The sequence below is a fragment of the Oryctolagus cuniculus genome, chromosome 1 (assembly GCF_051225735.1).
Source record: "Oryctolagus cuniculus isolate XC-2025 breed Fujian yellow rabbit chromosome 1, ASM5122573v1, whole genome shotgun sequence".
In the NCBI taxonomy this organism is placed as follows: Eukaryota; Metazoa; Chordata; class Mammalia; order Lagomorpha; family Leporidae; genus Oryctolagus; species Oryctolagus cuniculus.
Window position 1 is genome coordinate 72,300,671 of NC_142867.1, and position 26,499 is coordinate 72,327,169.

A 26,499-nucleotide genomic window follows, 5' to 3' on the forward strand; every position below is an offset into this window, starting at 1 on the left:
AAGCATGAAGCAAGACCCCTACCTTACACCTTACACAAAAATCCACTCAACATGGATTAAAGACCTAAATCTACGACCTGACACCATCAAGTTATTAGAGAACATTGGAGAAACCCTTCAAGATATTGGCACAGGCAAAGAATTTCTGGAAAAGACCCGGGAGGCACAGGCAGTCAAAGCCAAAATCAACTATTGGGATTGCATCAAATTGAGAAGTTTCTGTGCTGCAAAAGAAACAGTCAGGAGAGTGAAGAGACAACCGACAGAATGGGAAAAAATATTTGCAAACTATGCAACAGATAAAGGGTTAATAACCAGAATCTACAAAGAGATCAAGAAACTCCACAAAAACAAAACCAACAACCCACTTAAGAGATGGGCCAAGGACCTCAATACACATTTTTCAAAAGAGGAAATCCAAATGGCCAACAGGCACATGAAAAAATGTTCAAGGTCATTAGCAATCAGGGAAATGCAAATCAAAACCACAATGAGGTTTCACCTCACCCCGGTTAGAATGGCTCACATGCAGAAATCTACCAACAACAGATGCTGGCGAGGATGTGGGGAAAAAGGGACACTAACCCACTGTTGGTGGGAATGCAAGCTGGTCAAGCCACTATGGAAGTCAGTCTGGAGATTCCTCAGAAACCTGAAGATAACCCTACCGTTCGACCCAGCCATCCCACTCCTTGGAATTTACCCAAAGGAATTTAAATTGGCAAACAAAAAAGCGGTCTGCACCCTAATGTTTATTGCAGCTCAATTCACAATAGCTAAGACCTGGAACCAACCTAAATGCCCATCAACGATAGACTGGATAAAGAAATTATGGGATATGTACTCTTTAGAATACTATACCGCAGTAAGAAACAACGAAATCCAGTCATTTGCAACAAAATGGAGGAATCTGGAACACATCATGCTGAGTGAAATAAGCCAGTCCCAAAGGGACAAATACCATATGTTCTCCCTGATCGGTGACGACTGACTGAACACCAAGAGGGAAACCTGTTGGAGTGAGGTGGACACTATGGGAAATGGTGGCTTGATCAGCATAGCCCTGTTAATGAACAACTTAATACATTATCCCTCTTAGTAGTTTTTTTTTATCTGTTCTACTTAATATGACTGGTTTAGATCTGTAATTGATGCACAGTTATTCTTAAGTGTTGAAAATTAACTGAAATGTGATCCCTGTTGAACATGGTGGTGGGAATGGGAGAGGGAAGAGATGTATAATTTGGGACATGCTCAGGCTGACTTGCCCCAAGTGGTGGAGTTGGAAGCATACCAGGGGATTCCAATTCAATCCCATCAAGGTGGCATGTACCAATGCCATCTCACTGTTCCAGGTGATCAGTTTCAGTTCACAGTTGGTCATGGTGAAGGGACTGGGAGTCAAAGGGAACACATAGACAAGTCTAGTACCTGCTAACACTAACCGATGGAGTAAATAAAGGGGAGAGTGATCCAACATGGGAAGTGAGATACTCAGCAGACTCATAGAATGGCAGATGTCCTAAATAGCACTCTGGCCTCAGAATCAGCCCTAAAGGCATTCCGATCTGGCTGAAAAGCCCATGAGAATATTTCAGGCATGGAAAGCCAAGACACTCTGGCAAAAGATCTCTGTGAGTGAGATCCCAGTGGAAAGAACAGGTCATCAAAGAAGGAGGTACCTTTCTCTGAAGGGAGGAGAGAACCTCCACTCTGACTATGACCTTGTCTAAACAAGATAAGAATCGGAGAACTCAGAGGGCTTCCATAGCCTTGGAAACTCATGACTGGAGCATAGGGAGATTACTGATGCCATAGACAGGAGTGTCAATTGGTAAAGTCAACAACAGGAGTCACTGTGCACTTACTCCTCATGTAGGATCTCTATCCTTAATGTGCTGTACATTGAGATTTAATGCTATAACGAGTACTCAAACAATATATTTCACTTTGTGTTTCTATGGGGGGGCAAACTGTTGAAATGTTTACTTAATGCATACTAAACTGATCCTCTGTAAAAAAAAAAAAAAAAGAAATTATCAATTCCCAACTTGACTCTCACTGGGATTAAACATGACAATAGGTCTGCTCTGATTTCATCATCATTTAAAAAAATCATCTATTATTTTTCACTTTATGTTTCTGTGTGGGAGCAAACTGTTGAAATCCATACTTAATGTATACTAAGCTGATCTTCTGTATATTAAGATAATTGAAAAAGAATCATGATGTGAATGGAAGGGGAGAGGGAGTGGGAAAGGGGAGGGTTGTGGGTGGGAGGGACGGTATGGGGGGGAAGCCATTGTAATCCATAAGTCGTACTTTGGAAAATTATATGCATTAAATAAAAGTTTAAAAAAAAAAAAAGAAAGAAAAAAGCTGTTATCCCTAAATCCTCAGGGTATATATGCAAATATAAAGTTCTTGATTTCAAATATTCTAGGAGGGATGGTGTAACTGGGAATATGGGAGATGGAGAGAGAGATTGGCCCTAGAGTGTAGATTGTGGTACTAAGTGATCCACTCATGACATTTTTGTTAGCAATGTTTGGCAAGTACTTAACCGACCTCCCGATGAGTGCTGTCCTGCTGCATCGGTATTCCTTTGGATATGAGGTCGTGATCGTTGAGCAGCATCTGTAGGCTCAGCAAAATCAAGATGAGGCAGAGATGAAGGATAATAAAAGGCATTGATCCCTGCAAAGTAGGAAGGAATTTACTTAAAGAGTATTAACCTGTGAAGTACTCATCTCAGAGAAGAGTTAGATCCAATGCTGGAAGCTTCATGGCCAGGAAAGCTTCTGGTTTGGGGGAGAGGGAAAGCTTTGAGTCCTGGCAAAGAGCAGGAGCATAAAGTGAGCCCTGGAGAAAGAAGGATGAGGTTATAGATTCATACATGGTGAGGATATGGTGTGACTAGAAATAGGGGGAAGGAGGTAGAGAGTGGGGAGGAGAGGGTGTGCATTAGCAACGCAACGGGGACAATTTTTGGTCTACCCTCCAATACAGATTACTCAAACAGTATTTTTCACTTTATGTTTCTGTGTGGGAGCAAACTGTTGAAATCTTTACTTAATGTATGCTAAACTGATCTTCTGTATATAAAAAGAATCGAAAATGAATCTTGATGTGAATGGAAGGGGAGAGGGAGTGGGAAAGGGGAGGGTTGCGGGTGGGAGGGATGTTATAGGGGGGAAGCCATTGTAATCCATAAGCTGTACTTTGGAAATTCATATTCATTAAATAAAAGTTAAAAATAAAAAAGGAAAAAAAAGGAAAAAATAAATAAAAAAATAAAATCTGTATACATGAAAATGTGAAATTTGTTTACCTTAAATAAAATTTTAAAAGATAAGAAAAATAAAACAGAAATATCTGGGCAACTCTAACACCTTATAAAGACATGAGTTGACTTCATGCTTCCAGCTTAGGCACAGTATTTACTTAACAATTTAGTATTTTGTTCTTGAAATTCAGTAATATTTCTGGACTAGATACAATACACAGCTGTTCAATTCACTGGGCCCTGTTTCTGTCCTATTTATTTAGCCTCTTATTACATCTCTGGGCAACCTTGGCTTTAGCCCTTAAATAAGGATTAGAAAATACTAATTGTTAATTTTTCTTTTCTTTTCCTGCATTTTTTTAGTTTGTATTCCTTATTTTTTAGTTTTATTTTATTTATTTCTTCACTTATCCTTATCATTTCTCACCTTCTGCTGATTTGGGGTTTGGTTTGATCTTGTTTTTCTAAGTCTTCAATATGCATTATTAGATCCTTAATTTGAGGCATTTATTTTATAATGTAATCACTTAATGATATAAACCTCCCTCTGAATAATGCTTTTGCTGCAACACCCAGGTTTTGATATGTTGTGTTTTCCTTTTCATTTGTTTCAAGAAAGCTTTCAATTTCGTTTTTAATTTCTTCATTGTATCGCTTTCGGCCTTTTGGCTAAGAACAAGTGTAATTTCTTCAGTGACCCATTGATCACCAGTAGCATACCCAATATTTATGATATTGCAATATTTATTGTTCTTCTTGTCATTGATTTCTAATTTTATTTCTTTATGTTCAGAGGAGATACATGGTATGGTTTCAATCTTCTTAAATTTGCTGATACTTGATTTGTGGCTTAACTGATGGTCTATCCTAGAAAATGTTCCATGTGCTTATGAGAAGAATGTGTATTCTATAGCTATTGGGTAGAATGTCCTGTATATGTACATTCAATCCATTTGCTTGATGATGTTTCAACTCTGCTGTATCTTTATTGTTCTTTTTTTTTTTTTTTTGTCTGGATGACCTGTCCATTGATGAGAGTGGAGTGTTGAAGTCATCCACTGTTATTGAATTGGAGTCTATCTCCCTATTTAGGTCTAATAGTATTTGCTTTATATATTTGGGTGGTCTTGTGTTGGGTGCATATTTGCTTATGATTGTTATGTCTTCTTGCTGAATTGGACCTTCTATCAAAATATAATGTCCTTATTTATCCCTTTTTCCAGTTTTTGATTTAAAGTCTGTTTTATCTGATATCAGGAAGGTTATGCTTTGGTTTCCATTTCCTGATATATCTTCTTTCAGCCCTTCACTTTCAGTCTGTGAATATCTTGATTAAATGATTTTCTTGTAGACATATAGTGGAGTGATGGTTTTTAAATCCATTCAGCCAACCTAATATTCTGGTTTGTGAATTTAGTCTATTTACATTCAAGGTTGGTATTAACAGTTAAGAAGATAGATCTTTTGTTGACTGGATAATGATTCTACCTGCTCTGCTAGTGAATTTGGTGTTGATGTGTGTGTTTCATGTTTACTTCAAATGTATGACAGCTTTCAGGATTTCTTGTAAGGCTGGTCTAGTGGTAGTGAACTCTCAGGTTTTGCTTATCTGGGATATTTCACATTCACTTTTCAAGGATAACATTACTGGATACAATATCCTCAGTTGGAATTTATTTTTTTTTCCTTTAAGACTTTGAATATATCATCCCGCCCTTTTATGGCTTTTAGGATTTCCACTGAGAAGTCTGATGTAAATCTGCTTGATTTTAATTTATATGTAACTTGATGCTTTCTTCTCCCTGTCTTTAGGATTCTTTCCTTTTCTTTAACTTTGGACAATTTGATGACAAACATGCCTTGGAGAAGACCTTCTTTGCTGAGTCAGCTTGGGGTTGTTTGAGCTTTTTGTATCTGGATGTTCATGTCTCTTTCAAGATCAGGGGATTTTTAACTATTATTTCATTTACCAAGTTCTCAACACCTTTTCCCTTTTATTCTACAGGAATACTATATGACAAATACTTGGTCATCTAATGGCATACCACATGTAGCCTGGATTTTCTTCATTCCTTTTAATTTCTTTTTATTTTTGTCTTATTGGATTATTTCTAAAGTATTTTCCTAAGGGTGAGAAATTCTTTCCTCTACTGGGTCTTTTCTGCTGTTAAAGCTCTAAATCATATTTCTTATTTCACTGACTGAAGATTTTATCTCAAATTTCTATTTGGTTCTTCTTAATGAGTTTTATCTCCTCAGTAATACTTTCATTCATGCCATTCTTTGATTTCCTCATTTCTTTAATCTGTCTATCTGTAATCACTTACATATCATTGAGTTTCCTTGCAATCATTATTTTGAATTCTATATTTGTCATTTCACAGATTTCCTTGCACTCAGGATCTAGTTCTGGAGGAGTATTCTGTTCTTTTGGGAAGCATCATGCTACCTTGCTTCTTCATGTCTCTTGTGTTCCTACATTGATGCCTGCCCATCTGATGTACTCATCTCTTTTTATGGAGTATTTTTATTGGAAGAGTTTATGGTTTAAATGGAATACAGGGTATCACTTGGCTTGTTGCTTTGGCTTTGGTTCTAAGTGAACCCAAGACTATAGTCTCTGAGTGAATTATTTTGTCTTAATTTTTTTGTCTTATGTCTATAATTGACACAGTAGTCTAATCTGCTGCAGCCCAGAAGATAAAATTGTGCCTTTGAAATGAATAAAGGTTTCTTTGGGTGTGTATCTTTGACCCAGAGAGAGGTTTATATCAGTCTCCCTGGCAAATGTGATAGCCAGGTCCTTGTTGTTGATATTGAGGCAGACAAGGTTGGCTGCCCCTTTGTCTTACTGGCCAGCTTGGGTGATACCAGAGCTTGTAGTACCGATTGCTGTGGCTCTAGGTATGTGTGATATGAAGGGGCCTTCCCTCAGATGCTGCTAGGACAGTCTAATTGGTGCCGTGGACAGCCAAAATACTGTCCTGGGTCTAGAGCATGTGAAGTGAATCCTGTTCTAGTCTACAGGGTGACTATAAGGAATGCAGGATATTTTACTGTGGTTATGTGTTCAGAGAGATGGAATACAGGTAGGTTTTTCCCTATGTCAATGAGGTAGATTCCAGTGACACCAAGAAATTTAGAACAAAATGTTTCAGTTCTGGTATAACAGGGTATACTTGTGTTATTACCCAGATGTACCAGTGTTGGAGCAGGTTTTTTTTTTTTTTTTTTTTTTTTCTAATTTGCTTCTTCTGATGTTAGCCCCAGTAACTTAGGCAAACATTACTGGTTCATGTAGAATGCATGAGTACAATTTGGAGCTAGTACCCCAAAAACAGCATAGTTGCATGATGCAGGAGACCTGTTGTTTGCCTCACACATTGCCCTAACTTTGAATATGATGCTGGCAGGAGAATAGAAATGTGCTGCAAGGCTTTTCACTGCCTTGTATGCTGGTCTGGTCAGGTTGGGGAGAGGAAGAAAGGAAAGCAATGTGGCTCCCCTGCTCCAAGTCTGGCAGTTATTCTGACGTCAGTCGGTTCTCCAGGCTGAAGTAGAAGTGGGTGACTGTGAATCCCTCTCAGCTAAGACAGAGCAGCAGGGCACGTGGCAATTTCTTCCTACCTCAAGGTGGCAAGATGTTGACCCACAGCTGGCAGCTAGCTGTATCACATGGCTGGCTGCAGCAGTGTCTCTGTCTTATGTCCTTTGTCACTGACAGATTTTTGACCCCATATATCAGTCAGATAATCAAACTACACTGCAATGGATCCTCATTTCTCCCCAGTTTTATTCTGTTTATCAACCAGAAAAGACATATGATCTTGGGCCCATAAAAGACTCTGTGCCATGCCCTTCAGAGTCAGGTCTGGAGCTAACTTTATGAGCCTGAGACTGTACAGCTACACTTGGAACTATCTAATAAAGTCTCTGCTCTGGGATCACTGTTTTGCTGTGCCCAAAAAATGGCTCTGAATTTTCATTTTACACTGGAACCAGATAATTATGTAGTCAGCCACGAAAAGGAATAAGTATGGTAAATAAAGTATTAAAGATTTTTGGTTGAACTTCGAAGTACACTTCTTTATAAAACTTAGTGACATAAATTATTGTTTCCTAGTTGGGCCATTAATGTGCTCAATAATGTATAATGATATTAAATTATTAAACCTACTTGGCCAGTTACTAACTCGGTATTTTAGGGATGGTTGCTGCTCAACTTGGTGTCTTTGTCAGCAGCTAACTTTTTATATAGCACACAATTTCAGTGAACTTTTTGAAGTACTGACACATTTGATATTAACCATTTTTTCAGAATTATTGTGAACATTCCAACCAGAGGAACCATCCTGTCCCCCTTAGTGACAATAGAGGAGATCTACAATCCCCAACTTGGGTGCCACTCTGCACTCTGGTCCCACTCAGGAGACTTTCCTGGCCCCACCCAGCACACAACTCTGGATAGTCGCTAAAGGTGCAGGCATTCCAATAAGAAATAAAGCACATTTCCAAGAACAAAGCCTTCAGAGGACCAAGAAGCATTGAAAGACACATGAAAATAAACATAGGAATACATGAACAAGGAAGAGAATATGATTGCCCAAAAGGAATACAATAAAAATTAAATTGTTTTACTGTGAAGATGAGGAAAATCAATCAAATGCCTGAAAAGGAATACAAAGGAATGACTGTAATATTACTCAAAAACACAGAGAATCAATTACATGAGTTATATAAATCCATGTCTGACATGGGTGAGAAATTCTGCCAGGAGATGGAGATATGAGGAAAAATCAAACTGAAGGATTAGAAATGAAAAATTTCATATGTCAAATAAAAATTCCCATGGAAAGTCTTAATAGCAGATTTGGTGAGACAACAGAAAAAATGATAAAGAGCTGTTTTTTAAAAAAAAAAACTAAATGGATAAACCATCGATTCAATTAACAAAAAGAAAAAGAGAGGATGCACAAATTTAAAAAACAGGTATGAAAAAGGAGATGTTATAACTGATAATAAAGAAATAAAAATAATCATCAGGAATTACTACATACAGCTTTATACCAACAAATTGGAAAATCTAGAATAAATGAGTAGATATATGAGCACATGCAACTTATTAAAATTGAGGCATGAAGATGCAGAACACCAAAATAGACCAATAACTGAAATGGAGATAGAAACAATAATAAAGATCCAAAGCCCAGAACCAGGTGGCTTTACTACTGAATTCAACCCCAAACTTCTAAAGAAAAATTAATCCCAATTCATCTTGAACTATTCAAGAAAACAATTTAAGGAAAAGAAAATGTACACACACACACACACACACACAAAATGGGCTACTAACTCAGCCTTAAAACAGAATGAAACCCTGTGTTTCCCAACAAAGATGCAACTGGAAACCAATACTCTTCACAAAATTAGACCCAAAAATACATATATATTACCTCAGATTGCCATAAGTAACATATAGAGTAAAAAAACTATATAATGTGTATGAGTGCAACTGATATCCTGAGGGGCTGTGCTGTGGCAAAACGGGTTAAAGCCCTGGCCTGAAGCGCCAGCATCCCATATGGGCACGGGGTTCTAGTCCCAGATGCTCCACTTCCAGTCCAGCTCTTTGCTGTGGCCTGGGAAAGCAGTGGGAGATGATCCAAGTCCTTGGGCCCCTGCACTCACATGGGAGACCAGGAGGATGCTCCTGGCTCCTGGCTTCATATGGACGCAGCTCCAGCCGTTGCAGCCATTTGGGTAGTGAACCAGTGGATGGAAGACCTCTCTCTCTCTCTCTCTCTCTCTGTGCCTCTACTTCTCTCTCTGTGTAACTCTGACTTTCAAATAAATAAATAAATCTTTTTTTAAAAAAGAAACATAACTCGAGATTTTAATTTAATTTATAGCTTTTGTCTAATTTCCTGTAGAATAGTGGTCTTTCTACTTTCTATTTGTTGAATTCTTTATCTAGTGGCATATTAAGCCTGTGATCATAAAGTAAATTATAAACATGTTACTGCAAAAATTAAAAGAAAAAATAAAGGAAGGAGGAGGGAGGGAGTGAAGATGAGAGGGCAGTAACATTGTATGCTTAAAATTGTTTATATGAAATACATGAAATCTGTTCTCTTTATATAAATTTTAAAAAGAAATATATCTCTGATTTATGCTAAATCTGGTCACTTTACATTAAAAAATTCTAAAAATGTTTTATTAACATCTTCATGTGAGTACATAAAGCAATATATATAGGAGTGGTTAAGGGTAGAAAGTGTATAGATGACCTACCATCCATTGTCTTTTATTTCATTTCAACAAAAGTTTATCTTCATCTTCTAAAATCATCTGTATCCACATGTATAACCTGCTTCACCATGCAATCTATTTCTACACCATGTCCTTAAAACTTATTTCTCAATCAGTGGGAAACTGAACAGAAAATATAGAGGGAGTATATAAAACAGAATGGATTCAGATGGAAAAAATGTGGAAGAAAATATATCAAGGTGCCCAAAATATAATCCAATTTCTATACCAAGTTTATAATCTTTGCTTCTCCCTCTGCAATCACACAAATATCTACTCAGCCATGTAGGAATTCCTTTGTGCTGCCTCTCAGTGTAAGAGTAAAACAGAGCTTCCTAACTGAGGTCACAGCAGGGCTGTGAGCTTCTGTCAGTCTCCAAACCCGATTCCTGTTCCAGATTTCCGGTCTTTATCAGTAAATACACAGAGCTTTCTTTGCAAAATTAGAGGAGAGGACTTTGCTCCTCTTTATATATAAGCACATACTCTATGGAGGTTTGCAGTAGGGTTTATATTAATATGTCATTAAAATGATTCTGTTAATTAAAAATCTAGATTGTGTTGTTACTTAATCTTTAGCAGGTTATTTTTTCTATATAGTGATGAATTTCAGGTAAGCCCTTTTGAGACTACTCATTTAATCTTCTTAAAATAGTAAATCCACACCACTTATTTCTTTTCTAAAATTTACTTATTTAATTGAAAGGCAGAGCTATAGAAAGAGAGAGGGAAATAAAGAGGAAGAGATTGTCCATCAGCTGGTTCACTCTCCAAATAGGTGGGCTGGGCTGAAGCTAGGAGCCAGAAGTTTCTTCTGGACCTCCCACATGGATGAAGGGGCTCAGGGACTTATCCCATCGCCCACTGCTTTCCCAGCCCATTCAGCAGGGAGCTGGATATGAAGTGAAGCAGCGGGTTTTGAACTGGTGCTCATACAGGATAATGGGATCACAGGTGGCGGCTTAACCTGCTACGCCACACCTCTGACCCCTTTACGTCCTACTTATTAGTACCCCTATGGTTTGATGCAAGAGCAGATTTTAAGAGTCCCCTCTCGGGGCCATCACTGTGGCATAATGGGTAAAGCCGCCACCTGCAGTGCTGGCATCCCATATGGGTACCAGTTTGAGTTCTGGATGTTCCATTTCTGATCCAGCTCTCTGCTATGACTTGGAAAAATGTAGAAGGCCCAAGTCCTTGGGCCCCTGCAAGTGCGTAAGAGACCCAGAGGAAACTCCTGGATCCTGGCTTCAGATGGGCACATCTCCAGCCATTGCAGCCATCTGTGGAGTGAACCAGCAGATGGAAGACATTTCTTTCTCTCTCTCTCTCTCTCTCTCTCTCTCTCTCACCTCTCTGTAACTCTGCCTATCAAATATATAATAAATCTTTAAAAAAGTCTCCTCTGGCTCCTCTCAGTGGTAACCAGGAATGCTGAAGCATATGCTAATAGATTGGATGAGGAAATCATTACAAGATATTTGCATTCATCAGACATATTTTACACCTTGAAATTAAACAACATTCAACTAGCCAATAAACATTTATTAAAGGGCACTAAATAGAGAATTATCTATTATCTAAATAGGGATTTATTTACGTATTATCATTTATGATTTGTCATTTGTGATTCATAAATTTGCTTTAGGCATCACACAATATCTATTTATAAAAACATTATTAATACTACTGGTACCACCATAAAGAATTTATGTGCTATTTTAGGTTTTGGAATTTATTTTATTTATAGTAATTCATATAAGACACAAACGACTTCATACATATACATAAGGATAATATCTTCATTTTATATGTGATGATACCAGCTTCTCAAAATTTCCAGTGATATAATCAAGATAACACAACTTGGAAATGATATGTGGACTAAAATTCACGCTTTTTAATTTTGTATTTCATTATTTTCACTTTCCTTGAAAGGGACAGAGACAGACAGACACAGAAAATTGAGGAGAGATCTCCTATTTACTGATTTACTCCCCCACAAGGCTGCAACAGGTAGGGCTCAGCCATGCTAAAGCAAGGAGCAGAACTCAGTCCAGATCTCTCACAAGAGTGCTAAGGACCAAAACACTTGATACATCATCTGCTGCCTCTGAAGGTGCACAGTAGCAAGAAGCTGTATTAGAAACAGGGTAACCAGAACACAAGTGCTTCTTTATGGGATGCCCCATTCCAAGGGGTTATTTAACTTCCACACCAAATAACAGCCTGTCTTTCCTAAAAAAAGTATTATCTGATTGTACATATTTGTGGAGTACTACATGGAAATTCAATACATATATTCAATGTAGGAAGATCAAATAATATACTATTACCATTTATCTTAGTCTACTGTCATTCTGAAATGTTATGCCATCTCTCAATGCTTTATAAAACTCTTAGTGGCTAAAAAAATGAAGTGAGGCAAAATGGCCACCACATTAACCACATCAGTTTGAAAATACACCTACAAAGAAGGAACATAAATTCCAAATATATTCCCTGCTATCATCACATGCCTATTTTTATCACTGAAAATTAATTTACAAATGCTCTCATGAAGGCTGGTCCCTCAGAATGGCTTGCAGTCTTAACTTACTCTACTCCAATCTATACCTGTTTGAATAAAGGAATTCTCTCTCAAAAAATGTGAATGTTTGGGCAGTATTATATTCCCACTGAGAGAATACTTCACAAGGATGAAACACAGAGCTCAGAAAGATTCATTCCTGTAAGAGTAGGGCAGATAAGAGCGTACACCAGAATGTAAAAAATATTTAGAAAATGGCAGTAATGTGAATACTTAAATGTGCTTTTCACAGATGAATGGCAACAGAAAAAATATTTAAACACATTCCATGATGCGGATGGTCATTTCAATATAAGAAATATAGGTAACATGGGACATAGGATTTATATTATACTTTTAAATTGATGTTGAATTTTTATAAATTTAATAAAACATCCACTTATGATTTACATGGTGAAATGTCTATACATTAATCGATGAGCCAACATTTTTGATTTTAGATTTCAAGTTAGCATGAGTGTTTCAAGCATATATGTACATTTTTATATTCATATTTAATTGCACCCATGGACTTCCCTGCTTCTTTTTCTTCTGGACTAATTTCTATGTTGGTGAAGTGTGCATATTTTTGTTTCTTGTGTTTTGTCTTGTTTCTCTACTTTTTACTAAAATGGCAATTAAGAAAACAGATTTTGCTTAAGAAAATTTATGTTCCAGCTTGGTCTCTACTATGTATTAACTCTGTAGACTTAGATAAATTATTTATCACCTCTGCACCTGTGTTTTCACCTCTTTAGAGTGGCTGTAATGGAACTCATACATCTTATAGCAATTATGAATATTAAATTTCCAGTGCGTATAGAAAGTATTGTGCCTTGTATATGGTGAGTAGTAAACACACCTTAGCTATCACGGGAATGCTAATTTTTACGTACTACTTATTATCATTATTGCCATCTTAAAATCATATTATTCTTGTTAGATACTTGTTAAGAATTTATTCAAGCCACAATGTGTTTAGTTTATTCTATTACCAGACATCAATCAAGATTTTTTTCTAGATAGTGAAATAAAAGAAACAAAATGAAATTATCTGATAATAATAAGTGCTATAAAGAAAATAAAGCATGGCAACATGGTAGTGCCCTGGAGCTTCTTGCAGTTTGATGGTTTTTAAGGCTTCTGTGCTGGTGAAATTTAAACTAGACTTCAGTGAAAAGAAAGAGCCAGCTATAAAACAATGTGAATTTTGTGCACGAGGAACAGGGCTAATAGGTAATGAAAAAGGTGCTTTCCCTTAAATTATAATGATAATGATAACAGTAAAAGTAATACTGATAATTATAGCTAACATGAATTAAAATTTTACTCTGTACTGGTATCTTAAACTCCTTTAATCCTTACTACAAATCATATGATATTAGAACTATAATTTTATGGATAAAGAAATTGAAACCACAAAGAGATTAAGTCTGTTGCTCAAATCAACAAGAATTCTGCTTCTGTAACTATGCTCTTAAACACTAAGTTACACTAGCTTACTGTACCTTGTGATTTGGAGAAACAGAGAGGGCAAAGAGGTGGGGGAATATTGAGTTAGTAGAGAATGTTATGAATGAGGTTAGGGGAATAGGCAATTAGCTGTCAGGGAAATGAAAAATTGATGGAATGGGCATTTGGTGCAGCCATCAAACCACCACTTGGGAAACTTGCATTGCATATCAGACAGCCTGGGTGCAAGTCCTGGCTCTCTCTTGATTGCCAACTTGGGAGGCAGCAGGTGATTTTCAGGTATTTGGGTCCCTGGGACCCACATGAGAGACCTAGATTGAATTCTGTGCTCCCAGCTTCCATCTAGCCCAGCCCTAGTTGTGGTAGGCATTTGGAAAGTTAATCAATAGATGGAAGATGTCGGTCTCTGTCTGTTTCTTGCTCTTCTTTGCAAACACACAAAATTAATTTTTTAAAATAAACTGATAAATTCAAAACAAAATTGTGGTATTAACAATTTCCTGGTTTTCTCTCTCCTTGACTTATTGTCATTTTTAAAGTTTTTATTTTAAATGATTTATCTTTTTGGTTTCATTAATAAGCTGATATGCTTTCTCTATGAAACAATTTCAGTATTATTAAAAATACAAACAGAGATAAAATAATTTGGTGCTACTATCTAAGTAGCGTGTCCTTGTTATTTGTAGCTTTAGGTAGGATGAACCATGCAATTAAGCTGGTCTTGACAGTCCAAGATTGATTCATTTATACTCTGCTGCTGAAGGCTGTGCTAATCTGGTGGCAGGCAACAAGTGAATATATAAGGGCTCTGCAGAAGGGTGGATGCATGGCAATGGAATTTTTTCACACAGCACGACAAACCTCTACACAAGTATATGGCAAACAGAAGCTTCCTGGCTTTTCACAACCCCACCTGGGAAGGCACACGTTACTATTCTACTTTATCCCATTGGCTGAAGCTACCACAAGACTTCCCAGATAAAAAGGTGTAGGGGAACATAGACACCAGCTCTCAATGGAAGGAGTGAGAAAGAGTGGGTGGCTGTTTTAAAATGAACAGAGTGAATTAAGGTAGATGAAAATGAGGTTTGACTGACCACCCTGAAACTTATCCTTAGAATCTTTGCCTTTGTCTGCAAGTGCCAACACACTAGCCAACCAAGTCCACTCTCCTCACTCTCTCTGAACAATCTTAATTTTGTAGTGGTTTACAGGAAATAATTACTTTGAGATTTTTGTTAAAAAATTACAAATTTTAGGTCTGTATGTTCTAATGCCCTACTTTCCCTGAATATGACTTGAAAGAATCACACCTTCCTTAAACCATGGAAATCTATATCATCATCAGTAGCACAAGAATAGAAAATCTGCCACGGGTCTTCAAAATCCATTGATCATTTGTAGATGCTATGGCTGTGTTGAGAATATAGGTCACCTGAAATATACTGACAGCTGGTTTTAGCAGCAAGAGTCTTCTTGGCTCCCAACAAACTGGCATGAAGGTAATCAGATGGTGACATCAATTATTCACTTCATGTAAATATCACTTTGACCTTAAAACCAAAGGGGAACCTATTCTCTGTTAAATGCTAAATGTAATGGGAATATGTCAAGTAATTTTCAGAAACTAGGGCATTCTGGAACACAGAACAGTGGGTGTACAGTACATATGTGACTTGTCAAAGTGAGGTTCTTTTCGTCATATAACAAATAGATGGCATTGGCAAAACAGATGATGGAATGAAAGGGGAAGTCATAGAATACAAATAGGAAAGGGAAAATATTTTTAAATAAGAATTTTAGGTAGAAGAGTAGGGGATAAAGAAGAAAAACTATTTCACAGGAAGTTACTATTGAATAAGCATTCACATTTGCCAACCAAAATTCTTAGATTTCTACAGACATATGGAGACCTATTAGGTGATTTTTAGTATCATTTTTAAACAGGAAGAAGGTAAAGTATAGAAGTGTAGCCAAGCTTATTAAAAGTCTTCTGCTTTCCTTTTTTTTAATTTAAGCTACACAGGTGTCATGTATTTCATATATAGATTTAAGAAAACGGTGATACATTCTTCCCTCCCACCCACGCTCCAATCCTTCTTCCTCCTCCCTCTCCCACTTCCACTCTTAATTTTTACAGAGATCTACTTTCAGTTTACTTAACGATCATAAGTTTAATCCTACACTAAGTAAAAGAGTAAAACTACAGATGGAAGTATCAGGATTAAACCTTGGTTTCATCTGATTGTTTAACACCCCATCAAAATCAAAACTTCTATGCCATTTCAACTCTAAAAAAGAATGGCATAATAAATAGATTGGGCAATGTATTCTGCTATTAGAATTTTGAGCAAATTTTCTAAAAGGGAAAAGTATCTAGTCTGTAAATGATTGTCAAGGTTGTTCTAGCAGAGACAGGGAGGATGAGCAACATGTAGAAAGGAATAATTATGAATACGTGCCAGAGTAGAAAGTTTGGTACCTTACATTACATAACATTAATGTCTAAATATATCAATAAGAAGGGAGTCTGGGGGTGAATAAATCATGAGGGCTAAATACAGAAGTTCTGCACTTGGTCTGTCACTAAGAGTCAGAACACAAAAGGAAGGATTGTGTTTCCAGGAGATTGATTGTGGTACAATGTCAATAAAGAAGTGCTGGACTCCTACACAGCACAAAGACATGGAAAGTCAGTGGAGAGAGAGGAATGATGCAGACTGCAGCTCTTACCCTAGCTGTCCTTTCCGGGGAACTCCATCTTCCTAGTAAATACTCAGAAAGCTCAGGATCTCCCCTTCGTTACTGCCAAACTGCAACCCAACTTGCAGGAGAATGTCTCAATCTTCAGAAGCTTTAAACCCACTTTGGAAAGCTGATGATTGGGATCTACATTCCAAAACAGGAACTCATATCGATCTGCATTATCCTTCCAAGTCCCAGACCAGAGCTCCTGCAAAACAGCCATTGCTCAACTCCCTTCTGTGATAGGGTCCCGGAGGATGTCTCATCCCTGGAGCAGGTGTACTTCACAAGAAAGAGCTTAACCCTTTCTATAGCCCACAGCTTTAGGAGCCATACTTGTCTGCTTGTGCTTTCTAGAGAATGAAGTTTCCTTGTGCTTCTTGGGGCTCAGAACCAGCAGCTATTGACACAAAAGTGCCAGGATCCAAGGAAGTCCCCTTTTGCATCTCCTGGCTCAGAGCTCTGAGTGGTCTGGTCATGAGTCCCAGCATCATCATTGCACAGCTCCCTGAGACCTAAGTCTGTGACTTTTGGTGCTACAATCTTCTGATGTAACTCACATTCACTGGTAGTAACTGGCAAAGGCCCTAACTGCATTCTCCTGATTCAGGCCCAGGCTACCAGCACCAAAGTCTCAGGACACCCTCATTCACCTTGTGAGACTGGGAAAAAACTCCACCACATCCTGCAGCTATGAGATTCGTAGATGTTACAGGAATAGATGTGTTCACTCCACTGGACCTGGGGAAGGCTCCATCTGAATTCCATTGCTCCAGGCCCATGCCTTCTAGTGCACAATCTCCAATATAATGGGCTCTCACCCTGTGGGAACTCAGGAAGGTACCCTTTGAGTCCTACAGCTCTGGAACCCGGACTTTTGAAGCAATATTCCAAAAAGTCACCTGAGTTCACATCATGGGGTTAGAGAATGGCTCTGTCTGCAATCCATTGCTCGAGGCCAGTACCTGGAACCACATAATTCCCAGCATAACTTGTGCTCATCCTTTGGAACCTGGTATTAAGGCCCTCACTATATTCTGTGGCTGTAGGACTAAGACTATTAGCACTAATTTACTCACAGTCAACTTTATCTAGGCCTCCTACATATTTGGCAAAGACCTAAGTACTTCAGCCATCATCTACTGCCTTCTCAGTCACTTTTCAAGAAGTTGTATCAAAAGCAGACAAGGGCCGGCGCTGCACACCGGGTTCTAGTCCCAGTCGGGGCGGCGGATTCTGTCCCGGTTGCTCCTCTTCCAGGCCAGCTCTCTGCTGTGGCCTGGGAAGGCAGTGGAGGATGTCCCAAGTTCCTGGGCCCTGCACTCGCATGGGAGACCACGAGAAGCACCTGGCTCCTGCCTTCAGATCAGTGCGGTGCACCAGCCGCGGCGGCCATTGGAGGGTGAACCAACAGCAAAGGAAGACCTTTCTCTCTGTCTCTCTCTCACTGTCCACTCTGTCTGTCAAAAAAAAAAAAAAAATGCAGACAAGGGAGGACTCAGATCTGCCCTCCAGTGTAGGATTCAGATGTCCCAAACAGCAGCTTAAACTGAGAAAAACCTACCCCAAATGTGGCATTTTTATACATCAACAATGACTTTCTTGGAAGGGAAATCAAGAAAGCAATGTAATTGTCGCTCCCTGTCTTCGTGGAGGAACGACACAGGACCCTGCACTGTTCTTTTGTCTGCTTGGCCCTCCCCGGGTTTGCTGCTGGTTCTTCCCAGGTTGGCTACCGTCCCTTCCACCTCCGTGGAAGGGCGGTTCCCCCTAGCCACTTTCCCCACTTCGGCGGGGGAGCGGCACACCGCCGGCCGGCTCTCTCGGGGGCTGCACAGGTGTTCCTTCAGATAGATGTTCCTGGTGCATGTTGTCTCTCTCCTTTATAGTCCTCTTCCACCAATCCCAACTCTGCTACCCACACGCCGAGTACGCTGCTCTCCTCCAATCAGGAGTAAGTCCTACAGTTTATTGGTTGAACTGGAGGCAGCTGTGTAGAAGCTGTTTCTCCCTTCTCAGCGCCATATTGTGGGAGAGCAGATGCATAGAATAAGTCTTAATTCCAGTAACTTAGTCTAGTCCGAGTTGCTCCCCACAGTAATTAACAGGAGCTATGAAAAAATATCTGGGATTAATTGCAATAAATGAAATATCTCTACGTTAAGAAATTTAAAACACGCTAAGAGAAATAGAGGACATCCAAAAAAGGAAGGGCATTCTATATTCTCTGACTGGCATAATTATTACTCCTTAAATGCCCATACATATGCCCAATTTATTCATATGTACATTTATCATTATTCTAATTATTTCAATAGTCATTTAATTGTTTACTTTATAGCACATAATAGATATTAAGAATGTCCTTGTGAGTAATGCAGACTCAAACCTCGGCTAGAATGGAGTTTAGGGTCTGTTGGAGAGACAAAACTTGTCAAAGTAACCACAGAAATGTATACTCAAAGCAGTTTAGACTTCTATTTATGCAAATAAAATACACACATTCATAAAAAGATCTAGTTTGAGGAATTGGGACATGCTTCTTCATGGAATTTAGGTTGTAGCCAAAAGTTGAAGACTAAGCAGGACTTTAAGCATTGAAAAGGGAACAGAAGAGTAGGAAACACTTTGAAGAAAAATATGTATGGAATACAGAAGGCAAAGGTGATAAGAAAAATGGCAGAGTTTGGCAAAATGAGTGAGATGTGAACATATTCATATTTTAAAGGGACCTTTCTGGTTCCAGTGTGAAGATGCATTTGAGAGGATAAAAATCTGAACAGATCCAGCATTTAAGAGATTCTAGTAGTAACACAAGGAAGAGATGGCACTTGCTTGGATTACAAAGATAAGGTAGCAAAAAACAAACAAACAAACAAACAAACAAAAAACAGGGGAAAGGGTTTCAATATTATTTATTGGGAAGATAAAAGAACATTATTATACAAGTGAAAAGAAAAGCATAGGACATAAAGTGCACTATGTAAGAATCAATTGTATTAGAACAAGATATACTAGAATACAAAGATAGGTTAAATCACAGAAAAGCTGACATAGTCTGCAATTTGAATCATATGTTGAAAGTCATTTTACAAGCAAAAAGTTTTACACAGAGTAAATGGATTCAATGAAGTCTTACAAGTTTTAGCTAGATCTCAATGCTTTGGAAAGAAGACTATAGGGAAGCAATAGTAATGACAGCCACTTGTAAAAAGCTGTATTGGGTAGCATCAGTGAAAATAAAGAGGAATGAATAAATAAAAAAGTAATTTATACATAGACACATCATAGTATGGTGACTAATTTTGCATGGAAACAGAGTAAGAATGATAAATTAGTTCAGTACACTTCAGCAGGTTCTGCATTGAAGGATTGCTACCTTGAACACTATGTGTGTATAGGTGTATATTTGTTGATATAGAGATAGACATTAGATGTTCTATATCCTTGTGATCATAATTGAGTAGGTGAGTGTGATAGTTGTCCTCCACCCTTCCTCAACTTGAAGTCGCAAAGCTAACAACCACCAAACCACAGATGTTGTTGCAGCTTAGGTACAAGATAAAAATGAGATTCCACAATTTAGTGGCGCTTACATGAGACTTATACAGCACAATAGTAACAGAAACTTGATACAGCATTCTTACTGGAAAGCAAGGTCATGAGACATAGATATTTTATTGTTGCTGGTTATAGTGGTCACTCTCTGACTTCTAATATTTAGTGACCACCTTGCATGTATGAGGGGCAGCTGTAAATGCAGTCAGTGGGACTTTACCAAGCTTCTTGACCTTGAGTCATTGCTACCATGGTGTGTCCTCGCACTCAATGGCCACCAGTGGTCCACTGATAGCTACTGGCCCAACTCATCCAATGATATAGGTGTTTCATTGTTTTTCTATTTTAAGTCCCTTTCTGCCTTAAAATACTTAGATTTTTAAATACTTCCTGAATTGAACCATGACTGTCATACTAAGTTAAAAAAATAGGTAACTTATACAACATACTAAGTGCTACTATAGCAAAAACCATGGTGACAAAACAATCAAACTTCAGTTTTAACCGATCCATGGATTATAGTACTGGATACCACTGAAAAAATATATGAAAGGGCTATCAGAGAAATACAGAGGACAACAAGTAGGGTCTGATCATTGAGACATCAAAAAGATATGATAGGGACTGTCCTGCCATCAGATGTCATTCTGGCCACCCTTGCCAAAACCATGGGCTTCTCTGAACTTTCCTTTTCACAGATACAAAATCAAAAGATTAAATTAAGTTACCTTCTTGTAAAATTTCATAAATCTTGGAGGACAATTCATTTCACTTACAATAACACATTTTCAAATGTGTCAGAATTTCATGAGATATTTTCTTTTCTGAGGAATATCATGAGTTTTTACTTTATTCTTACAAGAGTAAATGTCAAATTAGTTGTTACAATGAAAGGAAATCATTTAGCTGCTGGGGAGTTTTCAGGTTCTGATCAAATTAGGAAAAAGTAGATATGCAATCTGTGTGAAAAATGGCACATAGGTATAAGAGATCTATATCACCAGAAAATATGAGTTGGCATACCTGTGTAATTTTGACTTTTAACAATGACACAAACTCCTTGTTCTCATTGTCAATTTATTATATAAACCTGAGAAAATGAGCTTCTCAACTCAGAAACAATTTATAGTTTTATTATGAAGCAGTGATATAGGAAACAAAGTGATATTTTGTATTTCAAGCATCATAATTTCTTTTTTTAACTTTTATTTAATAAATATAAATTTCCAAACTACAGTTTTTGGATTACAGTGGCATTTTCCCCCTCAACTATTCCCTCCCACCCACAACCATACCATCTCTTGCTCCCTCTCCCATCCCATTCACATTGACACATTTTCAATTATCTTTATATACAGAAGATCAATTTAATATATATTAAGTAAAGATTTCAACAGTTTGCACCCACACAGACACACAAAGTGTAAAGTACTGTTTGAATACTAGTTATACCATTAATTCACATAGTACAACACATTAAGGACAGAGATCCTACATGGGGAGTAAGTGCACCGTGACTCCTGTTGTTGACTTAATAATTGACACTTTTGTTTATGGCATCAGTAATCACCCTAGGCTCTTCTCCTGAGTTGCCAAGGCTATGGAAGCCTTTGAGTTCATTGACTCTGATGTTATTTCGACAAGGTCACAGTCAAAGTGGAAGTTCTCTCTTCCCCTCAGAGAAAGGTACCTCCTTTGATGACCTGTTCTTTCTCCTGGGATCTCACCCACAGAGATGCTTCATTTAGGTCATTTTTTTTTTTTTTTTTTTTGCCACAGTGTCTTGACGTTCCATACCTAAAATACTCTCATGGGCTTTTTAGCTGGATCTGAATGCCTTAAGGGCTGATTCTGAGGCCAGAGTGCTGTTTAGGACATCTGCCATTCTATGAGTCTTCTTCCCATGTTGGATCATTCTCTACTTTTTAATTCTATCAAAAAGGAAACCTGTTGAAGTGAAATGGATACTATGAGAAACAATGACTTGATCAGCTCTTGTCCTGACTGTCACGGAACAACTTAATACTTCATCTCTTTTAGCATTTTTTTGTTCTACTTAATACTATTGGTTGAACTATTTAATTAACACACAATTATCCTTAGGTGTTTAAATTTAACTGAAAAGTGATTCCTGTTAAATAGAAAAGTGGGAATAAGAGAGGGAGATGTACAGTTTGGCACATGCTCAATCCGACTTGCCCCAAATGGTAGAATTAGAAAAGTGCCTGGGGATTCCAATCCAATGCCATCAAGGTAGAATGTACCAATACCATCTCACTAGTCAAGGTGATAAATTCCAGTTCATATTTGATCATAATGATAGGATTAAGAGTCAAAGGGATCACATAAACAAGACTAGTGTCTGCTAATACTAACTGACAGAATTTCAAGCATCATAATTTCTAATAAATTTTGAAGGGAAATCAACTTGATAGTTGTCCTCACCTTCCATCCTCATTTCTAAATGATTCATGAATTGAAACAAGCAACTAGTAGGAATGCTACACTCAGCCAGCTCCTCAGTACAAATTGTCATATGCTAACAGAACCAGGCTAGTCTTACCCAAATACATTATTTTTCTATAGGAGGCCCTCACAATTGCCCCAATGCTGTTGAGTATCAACACTAGGTGTTTTTGTTCTTCATTATCCACCAAGTATAATATTTTATTGAGATAGAACAAAGAAGGTTTTTAAACTTCCTGCATTAATTTTGACAGGAATCAGTGGCCTTCTGATTGGGTAGGATGGCAACCAAACATGTACATTTTGTTTTTGTTTTTCTTCTAAATAGGCAGGTCACCATATTCTGTTTAGCACAGAGTGACTTTCTTCTTGTCTGAAATCCTTTCCAAGGCCTTAATGTCTTGTTTGTTGATGATAAGCTGGACTGCCCCAATCTCCTTTCTATCAGTGACAGCAGGAGAGAGAGCCAGGGCATTTAGGGCAGAGAGTAAAGTTTTCTCAGTCCTTCTAAAACCTGCGTACTGCTTGCCAATGATGCTTGCTATTATAATGAGGTTATAGGTGACATCTGATGTAGTCCTTCTCTGATTCTTGAGGAGTAGATTAAAAGAAATTGAGTAGTTTTAGAGTCATAGCAATACTGACAAAAGTTACATATTTATCATTAACCCCTCTCTTCACATGCACAGCCTCCCTCATTATCAACATCCCCACCAGAGCAGTACATTTGTTATAGCTGATGGTCGTCATTGACACACCAGCATCACTCAAAGTCAATAGCATAAATTTGGATTCACACTTGATGTTGTACGAGTGAGGACAAAAATGAGAATATAATGGCACACAGTCATTAAATGTGATACAGAGTCTCACTGCCCTAAAACTCTTGTGTGCTCCTCCTTATCATCCCTCCTTTGTTACTCCAAACTTCTGTAAACCTCTGTCTTTTGGTTGTCTAATTTTGTCTTTTCCAGAATGTCATATAGTTAGAATCATGAAGGATATAACCTTTTCAGATTGGCTTCTTTGACTTTGTAATATGCACTTAAAGTTCCCCCATGTCTTTTCATGGTTGATAGCTCCTGTATTTATAGTACTGAATAACAATCCATTGTCTAAATGTAACACATAGTTTATCCATTCACCTACTGAAGGGCACACTAATTTCTTCCAAGTTTTGGAAGCTAATGTAACTATCCATGTGCACATTTCTTGTGTGGAGATACATTTTCAACTATTTTGGGTTAAAAAAAAGGAACATGGTATGGTATGGTAAGGATATGCTTGGTTTGGAAAGAACCACCAAATATCATTTTGTATTTCCTCCAGCAATAAATGAGAGTTATTGCTGATACACATTTTCACCAACATTTTATGTGGTCATTTTCCTCAAATTGGGGTATTCTAACAGATATGAAGTAGATTTCTCCTTGTTTTAATCTGCATTTCCTTGATGACATACCATATGAGGCCTCTTTTCATATATGTATATGCCATTTGTACAGTTTCTTAGTTTCTATAACAAATGTACTGCTCTTAGGTGGAGTGTCTATTATAGTTTCTGGACCTTTCTTTAATTGGGTTGTTTGTTTTCTAAATGTTAAGAGTTGTCTGTGTATTTAATATACAAATATAGCATATATTTATATGCTCTAATATTTATTTATTAGAGCATATTTATAAATATACTCTAATATTTATTAGAGCATATTTATATGCTCTAATTCTCTTGGGGTTATCTTTAATAGAGCAGAGATTTAAATGAAGTTCAGCTTATCAATTTTTTTCTCATTTATTTAACCTTTGGTGTTTGCATATCAAAAACTACTGGCAGGGGTAAATGCTATGCTATGGTGTAACGAGTAAAGCCACTGTCTCTCATGCTGGCATCCCACATGAGTGCTGGTCTGAGTCCCAGCTGTTCCACTTTTGATCCAGCTCTCTGTTATGGCCTGGGAAAGCAGTAGAAGATGGCCCAAGTCTTTGGACCCTTGCATATGTGTGGAGACTTGGAGAAAGCTCCTGGTTCCTGGCTTCATATTGGCAAAGTGCCAGCCATTGCAGCCACTTGGGAAGTGAAGCAGTGCATGGAAGACCCCTCTCACTCTGCCTCTGCCTCTCTGTAACTCTGACTAAATAAATAAATAAGTCTTTTTAAAAAAGTATTTGCATACAGTGGTCTTTAAAGTTATTCCATGTCTTATATTCTAGGAGTTTATACATTTTACATTTTAAGTGCATTGAAGTCAATTTTTGTGAAAAAATGTAAAATTTGTGTCTAAAATGTTTTTGCATATTGATATACAATTGCTCCAGGCATCATTTGTTAAAACACTATCTTTTAACCATTGTATTTACTTAATTTCATTGTCAAACATCAATAAAATATATTTGACAGTCAATGGATATACTTAAATACATATTCATAAGTATGTATATTTTATATGCATAAATACAAATAAATGACATCATCCTGCTTATTGTAGACTAAAATCCTATAATTTGTGTAGTGTTCATCCCCCAGCTTTGTACTTCCTGTTCAATATCACAACGTGTTTTCTGGCTTTTAGGCTTCTCTTTGTAAGTTTAGAGTCAATTTGTTCAATAGTCTTAAAATAATTTGCTGCGATATTGATCAGAATTATATAAACTATCAAGTTTTAGAGAATTGTCACCTTGACAATGTTAGGTCTCCTTTTCCATGAACATAGACTATCTCTACATTTTTCAATTATTGTTTTCTTTGATCAAAGCTTCAAAATTTTTTTATAAACATACTTATTTGGTTAAGTTTATGCCAAAGTATTTATTTTTTGTTGTGATAAAGCCAGCTATATGGGGTTTTAAATATCAAAATCCATTTTTATAGGAAAGGAATCAACTTGTGCATTAACTTTGCATTCAGAAACATTTCAATAATGATGTATTTTTTCCATTAATCACTTTTTCCCAATAATCCCTTCTTTGAGGTATTTTGATTATCTACACAGAATATTATGCCATCTATAAAAATGTTTTTTCCTTCCCAATCTGTATATCCTTCATTTGTCTTATTTAAATGGCTAACACTTCCATAAAATGTTGAAAAGGGATGGCAAAAGAGAATATCTTTACCTTCTTCCTAAGAAATATTATACTTTTTTACCATTAATATGATAACTATAGTTGTTTATTATTAGTTTAAGGAAGTCCCCCCCCCCCTTTTAAGATTTATTTATTTGAAAGGTAGAGTAACAGAGAGAAGGAGAGGCAGAGCAGAGAGAAGTTTTCCATCTGCTGGTTCACTCCCTAAATGGCCAACACAATAGCCAGAGCTGGGCCAATCTGAAGCTAGGAGTCAGAAGCTTCTTCCAGGTCTCCCACATGGATGCAAGGGCCTCGGGACTTGGGCCATCTTCTACTGCTTTCCAAGGCCATAGCAGAGCGCTGGACTGGAAGTGAAGCAGTCAGGTCTCGAATCAGTGTCCACATAAGATGCTGGCACTGTAGGCAGAGGCTTTATGTGTTACATCACAGTCCCCTCCCCTTTTATTCTCAGTTTGAGAGATTTTATCATGATTAGCTGTTGCATTTTGTCCAAAGCTTTTTCTTCACCTATTGACAGGATCAAGTGATTTTTCTTTTTTAATCAGTTTATGTAATGGATTACATGAATTGATTTTCAAATGTTGAACCAACCTTGAATAAATGGAGGGACAAATCTCACTTGGTCATGGTGCTTTTAAACACACACACACACACATTATATAGTTGGATTTCATTTGCTAATGTATTACTCAGTATTACTGCATTTATATTTGTGGGCATTATTACTTGTGTAATTATCTTCTAATGCCTTCTTATGGTTTTGATATTAGTTAATACTTATTTCAAGAATGATTTACAGTTGCTTCATTTATTCTGCTTTCTTCATCTGAAAATATATTTTAGAGGATCAGTGTAATTTATCCTTGAAATGTTTGGCAGAATTAGCCAGTTAACCCATCTGTATTAAGTGATTTTTCAGACAGTATTTGATTATTGATTCAATTTCTTCAGTATTAAGGGTTATTCAGATAAGCCATTTCTTTTTCAGCATGTTTTGGCAGATTAT

The 26,499-nt window shown here is 37.4% G+C and overlaps 1 long non-coding RNA gene across 4 annotated transcripts in view; it reads right to left on the bottom strand.

The window, feature by feature from the left end:
- The window catches only part of LOC149128463 (uncharacterized), a 536,236-nt gene that overhangs the window by 422,309 nt on the left and 87,428 nt on the right, over positions 1-26,499 (bottom strand). For 2 of the 4 annotated variants that reach the window (XR_016233153.1, XR_016233156.1), the window contains one exon: positions 21,716-21,887. The exons of the other annotated variants lie outside the window; for them this stretch is intronic. This is a non-coding gene — a long non-coding RNA (uncharacterized LOC149128463). Of the gene's footprint in view, positions 1-21,715; positions 21,888-26,499 lie in introns of those variants that run through there. 4 annotated transcript variants of the gene reach the window in all.